Below are 10,567 nucleotides of genomic sequence, written 5' to 3' on the forward strand. Positions count from 1 at the left end.
GCCTTAATTAGGTTATGACTTAACCATGAGTGTATGAGATAGTTTCAAAGGAGGTTAGCGGCAGCTTTTGAAACCGTCATTGCAAAATTGTGACTGAGATAGTGAAGGATATCCAACCCAACCAACTCCATTTTGTTTTCAGACTCTAAGCTATCCTTGCCTATCTCTGGGTATAGGCTGAACCAACTTTGGGAAGATCTTTGTTTACAGTGTATAGTCTAAAACAAAGATGATAATAACCCCATATTAAAATATGCTTCCCTCTTGCCTGGAAACCAGATTAAAAAACTAGCCATAAGTTTAAAAACGATGGCTTGGGAATCATGGAACTGGCGGCTACAAGATTCTGATGCTCCCTTAACCGGTCTCAAGATCAGTGCTTAAGATATTTTGTAAACCCTGCCCTTGATGGATCAAATGACACCACCCAGGTTGACAAACTGGCTTATCTGGTCTTGTAGTCCTTACCCAGGAACTGACTTAGCACAAGAAGAAAGTCACCACTATAAAATGGCAAAGGCTAAAGCAAGATATTGCCACATGGTTACAGGTCATGTTCCCAAGGACATGAAACAAGAAAGAGACCTGTAGCCAAGTTCGTTACTGACCATTTTGTTGTGCTGGCTTGAACAGCAGGCTTATGGAGTTCTGGACTTGTATCTTAACATAGGATACCGCTTCTTTTGACAGAACCATACAGAAAGACACACAAAGCACACCAGATTGGCTGCAGCTCATGACCAACCTCACAAATTCTTTTTCATTAATTAAAAGTTTACAGGGAATAAAGAATGATTCTTATTATCCCTTTTACTGTTTTGCACAGGGAGAGAGAAGCCAAAAGCCTGACTGGTAAGAAATTTTGACCCTTTTGCTGGGATGTCAGGCTTCTGGGTTCCCTTCCTCCCAGCTCAACTCCAAGCCAAGCACTTCAAGGTTTGGAAAATTGTCTTTTTCTACGTTGGAAGAACATTACAAAAAAGCCATTTTAAACTGTGGAAAAAGGACAAACACCATAGACCCGAGTTAAATTGAGGAAAGCTTCTATATACCTATTAGGGTTGTCAGAAAATTAGCCTAAGTCTCCTTTTATCTTCCTAAGGTTCTGTAATGAGACAGGAACTTGAACCCTCATGGCATCATTGCAATCAGGGATTTCCTGCAGAGGTAAGATGAAGTGGGAAGAGTTGGTAATACAGGAAATGGTGGAACTGGAGGAGGTAGTGGCTGTTGGTATGATTGGAGGGAGACTGGAAGGGTTGGGACATTCAATAGCTATCTCAGATTGCTCCCCTGGAATTTGCTTTAGCTCTGTGGGCTTGCCTGCCACGGCTGCTAAAAGAACTGAGTTGATAATACAGAACTTGTAGAGGTCTGGGTTTTCTCGCTGTGCAAAGAAAGTCTGCACATAGGGGACCTCAGTCCATTTGCCCTTCCACCTGCAGAAAAGATTGAACTGTTGAATAATATTAAACTCAAGGCTCCACCAGCAGGCCAGGTTTGTCTGTCCCCAAGATGGTAAGAATGTCATACCCTTGTGCAATAGAATATGAGGTGGTTTTTTTTTCAAAGTCTCAGGGTCAAAGGATTCCCAGTGCTTTAAAATACACTCCAGGTGAGTGCATGCTGAAGATAATCTCTTACTCATCTAGAAAGAAATGTGAGAGAAGGCATCCATTTAGTCTTCTTTCTTTCCATATGTGACCCAGGGTGGAGAGAAAAAAAAAAGGTGATGGTGTCCCGCCCCCCCCCCCCCCCCCGCCGAGTATTTTTCCTCCCTGGTTCCTGGGTCCTAGCACCCTGTTAAATGTGCCACCCATGGCTGCAGACATGACCCTTCAAGCCATGGCACCAGAGGAACTACACTTTTGAGGCCTAGTCATGCTTGCCCAAGAAGCCCTAATCTTCTGCCTATTATTTCCTTTTGATCTCCCAAACTTGTGTGACCTGTGTGCCTCCCTACCAAAAAAAAAAAAAAAAAAAAGAAGAAAAAGAAAAGAAAAAAAGAAAAAGGAAAAAAAGGATCTTGGGAAATACTATAAAAAAGGCAAAGCTCTTTTAATGGAGGAAATGTGCTAAATTGAACACTATTATGGTCCATACTAAATAAAGCATTCACCCTTAGAAAAACAGTTCTGATTAACTTTCAAACATAAAATCCCCTTTATGTACTGTCTTAATCGGAGACAGAATATGTGCCTTAAAGGGATGTGGGAACCTAGTGGTGATTTTCCTGCCTATGGGACAATATCAAGACTAAAATTTGTCTATGGAAACATTTAGCTCCTAACTGTTGAAGGCAGAGTTCTCTCATTCACAAAGGTAGCATAAAGCCTAGTTTCCAGTAGAAAAGCACAAAAAGGAGAAGTTGTGAAGTTGCAATGTACCACAGAAAACCAGCAATGTGTCTTGTGAAGAGGATTTCTCTTTCCACTAGGTGGCTCTGTTGGCCTAGAAATACCATGTGCTCACCAAAAAAACGGTGGAGAGGGAGAGATGCTTATGGAGTTACCGCCTGTGGCATTTGCCTGCTTTTACTGACACACCTGTTTCCTTGGGCTGTAAAAATTCCTGCACATTACATACATAGACAGAATAGACACAGCCACTGTGGATAAAAAAGAAAGGGAAATTTGGTGACAGGGTAGTTGGAAGAGAGCCTTGAAATTAAAGGACAGATCTGAGGTGGAGATTCACTCCATTCTCACCACTTCAGTGAATGTTGTACCTTGGTTTCCCAGCCAACACACCAAAATGTTATTGCTCTGATGAATAGAAAAACATCAGGATCCTTTGTCTCATGCCAATTAAATGACACGAACATACGTGGACTGGTTTTAAGGAGCAGAGAGTTTAATAAGCAAGAAAGAAGGAAAAAGCTCCCCCATACAGATACAGAGGGAGGGGGGCTCTGAACAGAGAGAAAAAGCCCTCTGCGTGGCAGGAAAGTAGTAGGTTATATTGGGAGGCTGGAGAAGGCAGTGTCTGATTTGCATACGGCTCAGGGGATTAGTTTGACCAAGTGTGTCATTCACATAGCGCATGAAGAAACTGGCCCTCCCATCCTAGCTTTTTAATATGCAAATACAGGTTGCTATGATGTCTTGCACATATGGAGTCATCTGGAAGTGGCCATGATGCCTGGCACACATGATGACAAAGAGAAGAGGGAAGGAATTGCCATGTTGGATGGACTCAGTTTCTAACTACTGGCATTTGCATTTCAAAGTTTGCTGGCCTGGCTTTCTCTTTTTCTCTTTCTTTCTTTCTTTCTTTCTTTCTTTCTTTCTTTCTTTCTTTCTTTCTTTCTTTCTTTCTTTCTTTCTTTCTTTCTTTCCTTCTTTCTTTCTTTCTTTCTTTCTTTCTTTCTTTCTTTCCTTTCCTTTCCTTTCTTTCTTTCTTTTCTTTCTTTCTTTCTTTCTTTCTTTCTTTCTTTCTTTCTTTCTTTCTTTCTTTCTTTCTTTCTTCCTTCCTTTCTTTCTTTCTTTCTTTCTTTTTCTTTCCTTCCTTCCTTCCTTCCTTCCTTCCTTCCTTCCTTCCTTCCTTCCTTCCTTCCTTCCTTCCTTTCTTCCTTCCTTCCTTCCTTTCTTTTTTTTTTTGTTATTCTTTAAGTTCTAGGGTACATGTGCACAACGTGCAGGTTTGATACATAGGTATACATGTGCCATGTTGGTTTACTGCACCCATCAACTCATCATTTATATTATATTACAACTCATCCCTCCCCCGCCTCCCACCCTGTGACAGGCCCAGGTGTGTGATGTTCCCCACCCCGTGTCCAAGTGATCTCATTGTTCAGTTCCCACCTATGAATAAAAACATGCGGTGTTTGGTTTTCTGTCCTTGTGATAGTTTGCTGAGAATGATGGTTTCTAGCTTCATCTATGTCCCTGCAAAAGACAGAAACTCATCCTTCATTATGGCTGCATAGTATTCCATGGTGTATATGTGCCACATTTTCTTAATCCAGTCTATCATTGATGGACATTTGGGTTGGTACCAAGTCTTTGCTATTGTGAATAGTGCCACAATAAGCATATGTGTGCATGTGTCTTTATAGTAGCATGATTTATAATCCTTTGGGTATATACCCAGTAACAGGATGGCTGGGTCAAATGGCAATTCTAGTTCTAGATTCTTGAGGAATTGCCAGACTGTCTTCCACAATGGTTGAACTATTTTACACCCCCACCAACAATGTAAAAGTGTTCCTATTTCTCCACATCCTCTCCATTACCTGTTGTTTCCTGACTTTTTAATGATTGCCGTTCTAACTGGTGTGAGATGGTATCTCATTGTGGTTTTGATTTGCATTTCTCTGATGATCAGTGATGATGAGCATTTTTTCATATGCCTGTTGGCTTCATAAATGTCTTCTTTTGAGAAGTGTCTGTTCATATCCTTTGCCCACTTTTTGATGGGGTTGTTTGTCATTTTCTTGTAAATTTGTTTGAGCTCTTTGTAGGTTCTGGATATTAGCCCTTTGTCAGATGGGTAGATTGTAAACATTTTCTCCCATTCTGTAGGTTTCCTGTTCACTCTGATGGTAGTTTGTTTTGCCATGTAGAACCAACATTTATTAACTCCTTCAAATGTTTTTAATGATCTCTGCTCTGTGGACTAAAGGCACAGCTTGTTTTTCCTATTCTTTCATCCCTTTTTCTTTTTTTTTTCAAAAAACTTATCTGGTAGCCATATAATTTCTCCAAACCTAATTCTACCTCAATTCAGAAGGCTTAACTCCCACTCAGAATACCAGGATTCAATTAAATTTTCTGACTAGCCATTTAGTGGTAACCTATCAGCCACCATCTTCCCACAAGTTGGGTCACTCCAAAAAGGCTCCAAGACACTCAGATTTTTTCTTTAATCATTCCTTAACCCATAAGCAAGAAGTTGTAACCAGGGTTCCTGCATGTACACACACACACACACACACACACACACACACACACACACAAAAGTGTGTATGGCTGAAGTTTGCTTGCCTCTTTTATGGCTGCTTAGTGACTTCTCATGCCTGGATAATGATGATGACAATAATAATGGTGATAACAAATTTCTGCTTATGCCTTAATAAGTAGTTACTGACATTATTGACATTGAGTGGCTCCTCTCCCGGATCCTCTAGGAGAAGATAGATGCAGCTGCTGACCTCTTCCACAGCCCCTGTGTGATAGGGTTGACTAGGAAGTCAAGCCCTGGAGAAAAGGTTGAATCCTTCTAACAATTATTGAAGTCATCTTTTCTGAAATTAAATGTCTGATTCTCGAGGCAAGAATGAACACAGAGGGAGAGATGAAGAGAGAGAGAGAGAGAGAGAGAGAGAGAGAGAGACAGAGAGACAGAGAGAGAGAGAGAGGAACTCGCATTCAGAGAGACCAAAGAGAGCAAGGACCACAGTTAATAGGCCAAGACTACATCTTCACACTTTGGCCTGCCTCTGCCTGTCTGATCCTCCTACATTAACCCCTTTCTACCAGTCCTCTGTACTTCTCCAGACAGAGTTCTGAAGTCTTGTCTTCGGCTACTTGTCAACACATCTGTCATTCCCCAAACAAACCTTAAGCTGTTTTGGGCCCTTAGGAAACCAGTTTAAGGTCAGATACAGAGAACGTGCTCCTTGGATTTCCAGTTGATGTATCTTAGCAGTCTTTCTGTGGAAACTGCTGCAGAGGGATCAAAGAAGATCAGTGATTCCCAGCCCCCATTCAATATCTCTTCTAGGGTATAGGGCTCCAGCATGGCCCCTCGATTTTCTGTAGAGGAGAGCTGCAGAAGGCACATGCACTGGCACTGGCTCCCAATGCTAGTAGCAATGTCTGACTCTGCCCTGCCCAGAGCACCTGCAGGCCTTGGATGGACAGACTCATAGACTGATTGAAGGCAATGGCAATTGAACGATCTTGGGCTGCACAGAGGAGGAGTGGTGCTAGGGTAATGCTTGACACTGTCCCCAGGTTCGGAATGGATGCTGCCTGAGCTCTCCAGGCTGAAGAGCATTTGGAGCCAGCCACATTCTCCTACCCAGAACTCTATTGCCCAGCTCAGCATTGCGCACTTGCCCACTCCAAGCCAGTCCAGTTCTTCTTGCTGGTTATCAGCGCTTCTTCCCTCTCCCTAACTCATACACCTTAGAATACTTCCTTTCTGCTAGCCCAGAGCTTCACGGGTGCTCCACTCCTCCTTTGCCCTTCCCCAGGTGTTCCCTGACCCATTAGATTAAGGACCTCACTGTTCTCCAAAGGAGTCAAGCTGGACACTCCAACCACAGAATCGCCCCATGGCACTTTCCTGAATCCCGGCACCATGAGTCATGAAGCTCTGAGTGTGCCCAGTGGCTTTAATAGTCTAATCACCTCCACCACCTCCCAGGTGCAGTTGGCAGCGCTGGCTAGGATAGCCTGCTATCCATGATTGACAAGCTGCCTGACCACACGTGGAATACTGGCGACCTGGCCAACACATCGGGTCGCATAGCTTCGGAGATGGTGTCTCAGTACGAACAGGTGCAATTGTGGTTAATAATAGGGTACACCGTGGTGGTTGTTGCCATTTTAGGCAACTGTGTCTTAAACCATGTGATTATGAAGTACAAAAGGGTGCACACCACCACTGGCCTCTTCATTTGCAGTATCTCTGTGACCAACATGATGCTGGCTTTTCTTAGCTCATGTTTTCTTAGCTCATGGTAAGTAGGCTTACCATGGTGAAGGGGGAGCTAAGAAAAGCTGTATATTAATTGAGGAGGGCGACCTTGGGTGCAGGGTGAGAGCAAAGGTACAACTTTGCATTTGCAAAGGAGAAATCTCTTTGGCTAGAGGGAGCCCCGGAATGGGTTGGCTGATTTGGAAAGTGTTTGCATAGAGAGGGGAATGGCTGAGAGACAGCACAAAGGGTTTGCAAATTGGGGAAAACAAACTACAGCAGACAAGACTGTGGTTGCTTGCTGAGTTAATCTCCTACCTTGGCAGTTGTTGAGAGAGACTTAGGTTGCCTGCAGCAGGGACATGTTGCAGGTGAGCTTTGGGTGACATGTGTTTCAGAGCTATGTCACAAAGACCCAGCCTCAGTTTCCTCACCTTTCAAATGCATTGCTTGGACTCCGAGATGGCTAATAGCTTTTGTGATTTGATGTCCTTTTCTTCAAGCCTGAATGTTTGCAGGTGAGAAGATGGAGAGGGCATGAGAGCTGCAGTGTGGAAATGTTTTATTTTTGTTTGTTTGTTTCCACTTCCTGAGACAATAATGCCAGTGGTTTGCCATTATTATAACAAAGAGGGCTTTATTTGTGTTTGGGGCTTGTAAGAGGACTCAGAGGTGATTTCCTGTGCCTCACATTGCCCTTTCTCCCATAGGTGCATTATCTGTGTAATTCCTTGGTGTTTGGGAAAATGACATGTCACTTCAGTCATTTTGTCCAATACTCTTGTGCCTATGTAACTGTGATTACCATGGCTTCTGTTTCCCTAGACAAACATCAGGTATGTGTTTCTCATGGGCCTTCGGGTCTTGTAAAGGGACAAGTTCTTCTCCTAGATACAGATAAGATCAAAAATAACCTAGAGAGTTCTTTGAATTGTTTAAGATATATAAATGTATATGTATAGTTTGAGGGATTGCAAAATAGTGAAATACAGACCTTCACCAAATCAATTTTTTGTTTTGTTTTGTTTTTCATAGAGGTGGAGTTCTTGGTATGTTGCCCAGACTAGTGTCGAACTCCTGGGCTCAAGCAATTCTCCTGCTTGTGCTTCCAAAAACGTTGGGATTACAGGTATGAACCATCACACCTGGCCTCAAATAATAAAAATGCTACCATATTTGATATGGTGCTATGGGAGCAGAGATGTGGCAATGAGCAAAATGATAAAAAAGTGCTCTTCTTCTCATTTGGAAAACATTTCTTATTTGCTGCATTCCAGGACCGGCTAAGGGAAGAAAGAGGGAAGGGTTGAGTCAGAGGTGTGTGTGGCTTCAGGACTGGTGGTAAGTTGAGTCTGGGCGGTGAGGGTGAAGTGTGTGAGTGAGAGCTGAGGAACTGAAGTGGGAAAGAACTAACAGAATTACAGAGGAAAGAGCTGAGAGGAGGGCTGAAAGTGATTTCAAAGGAAGGAAATAGGGTAGGAGTGAGAAACTGGAAAGAATTACATAGTTAATCACTTGAAAAGGCGGGAGCCAGAAAATGAGTGAGGTGGGAGGGACATAAAGGTAGATAAAAGAAGTTGTAACTGAAGCCAGATGGGAGGGTCCATGGAGGTATCTAGGTGATAGCTAATGGGGAGATAGGAGGGGGCATGGAAGGAGGGAGGGAGGAGGGGAGCATGGAGGTATCAAAAGGATAGGGGACGAAGCTAGAAGGAAAAGGGGTATGAAGAAAGCCAAGTGGAAGAAAGAATGAATGGCTGTGTGGAATTCTTACCCACTTATATACGATAAAGGGAAAATGAGTCACACATTTGAACATCCATTCCTCTTTTCCACAGAACTCCTTGCTCAGAGTCAAAAGGTTTAAGGTCAGTCCACTTGCATTTCTTTATTTTTTGCACTGGAATTAATTATTAATTAATTTATTTTTAATTTCCAACTTCTATTTTAAGTTCAGGGGTACATGTTCAGGATGTGCAGGTTTGTTACATAGGTAAACATGTGCCATGGTGGTTTACTGCACAGATCATCCCCTCACCCTGGTATTAAGCCCAGCATCCATTAGCCGTTCTTCCTGATCCTCTTCTTCCTTCCATCCCCTGCCATCTGACAGGCCTAGTGTGTGTTGTTCCCATTGAGAGATTTCACTCATCATTAACTAATGTTGGTCTTTCATGAAGCAAAATGCCACCTGAATTAGTACATAAGCATACTTCTCACCTACCTACCCAGTATTTGCTGGTTTGTACCATAATGCCAGTTGATGAAAGGCTAACAAGTAACCCTAATTTGAATTGTTGAATGGGGCTGAGGTCCTTTTTCTTCCAGGTGATGCTGTATGCCCTGAAATCTTGGATTACTCCAATGCAAGACAATGTCAGCATCATTATCATCTGGATTGTGAGTAACTGTGCTCCTTTGCCACATTCAATTTGCCAGAAGTTTCACCAGGTGGAGATTGGGTAAGAATAACACAGTATAACCAGTGTTGGATTCTAGCAACCTGTGACCTTGGAAGTCCCATGGAATAACTTATGGAGTAGGGGCTGGAATAGTGCATTTCCAAACATAGGTACAAAATTAATTTCTTTTACTTGGGATTTATCATAACAGTTTCCAATAACTCTCATAGCATTTGGTAATCAGAAATAAGTCTTCACATTTGGGGGTCATAATTTCCTTATATATCACATGAGAGATCTGGATTAGCTGAACCCAAAGGCTCCCGGCTTTTTAACTCTAGATTTTAAGCTGAATGCTGACACAGACAGTAAATATGCATCTCCCTTAGGCCAAACTTCCATAAAATAGCTGGCTGTAGGCCTAGGGAAAAGACAAAGGTGATGTTTCTCTTTCTGTCTGTCTTATAACCTAGAAACATAACTGAAGAAACTGTCTGCCTACCCAGTTTCCCATATACTTCAAAATCTTCATGGAAATACCTTGAGCTGAGAATTTTTTTTTTTTTTTTTTGCTCTTATTCATCTTGCTATTAATGGTACTAGTGGTTGTTTATGGTCATGTGGCCAAAAAGCTATGGATCCGTAATGCTGTTGATGGCATCAGCATCCACACCTATATCTGGCAGCATGGGGAGAAGAAGAAGACCCTGAAGATGCTGATGACAATGGTGCTTGTCTACACAATCAGCTGGCTCCCTCTTAACCTCTACCTGGTGCTGCTATGCAGAGAATTCATCTCAAGCCACAATGGCCTCTACTTCTTCCTCCACTGGCTGGCAATTAGCAGCTCCTTCTATAACCCCTACATCCACTTCTGTCTCAGCAATAACTTTTGGATTGAAGTTCAGAAGGTTATCATGGAAATTCAGAAGATGCTGCTAAATAAATCAGCTGCCTGAGAGGGGAGCACTGCTGACCCAGCTCTGTCTCACCCACTCACCATCTTGACTGGGTAGATTCCAAACCCAGAATGCTCAAATTCCCACAATTCAAAGATATTGATGAGCTACCCATCACCCTCTATTCCGAGGGGTGGAAATCTTCTTTCTCTATTCACAAGTACCTAGACTTTAAGATGCCCAGACCGCAATAGATTCTCCATCCTCAAAATCCCTGAGATAGTGTGGGACAAAAATAAATAGGATTCATTCATTTCTCATGGTGTGGAGGGCAGGTGAACAGAGGGGTATTTGAAGAGTTGGGGACATGTGAGCCCCCATATTTGTGTCACTCAGTCTTTCATTTCCCTCTCTTCTTTATTTATTTTTTTCCTGTGCAGTTTTCTTCCTTTATTCTCTCCCCCAGCAGTAAGGTGAAGGTATTAGATTTTCAGACTCATCAGAGATCTTTCTCTATCACTCAAAGGAAAGCTTTATTCTTACCTGTGTGGGGAGAGGTCTCCTGAACTCTATCTCTGATTCTGGTCACCATTCCCCTCTCCATCCTTATGTGCCAGT

The 10,567-nt window shown here is 42.7% G+C and overlaps 1 pseudogene; it reads left to right on the plus strand.

Annotated features, from left to right (window-relative positions):
- Positions 1–6,309: 6,309 nt before the first annotated feature.
- Positions 6,310–10,184, plus strand: LOC102145529 (G-protein coupled receptor 83-like; annotated as a pseudogene).
- Positions 10,185–10,567: the final 383 nt, after the last annotated feature.

This window comes from Macaca fascicularis, chromosome X, assembly GCF_037993035.2.
Source record: "Macaca fascicularis isolate 582-1 chromosome X, T2T-MFA8v1.1".
In the NCBI taxonomy this organism is placed as follows: domain Eukaryota; kingdom Metazoa; phylum Chordata; class Mammalia; order Primates; family Cercopithecidae; genus Macaca; species Macaca fascicularis.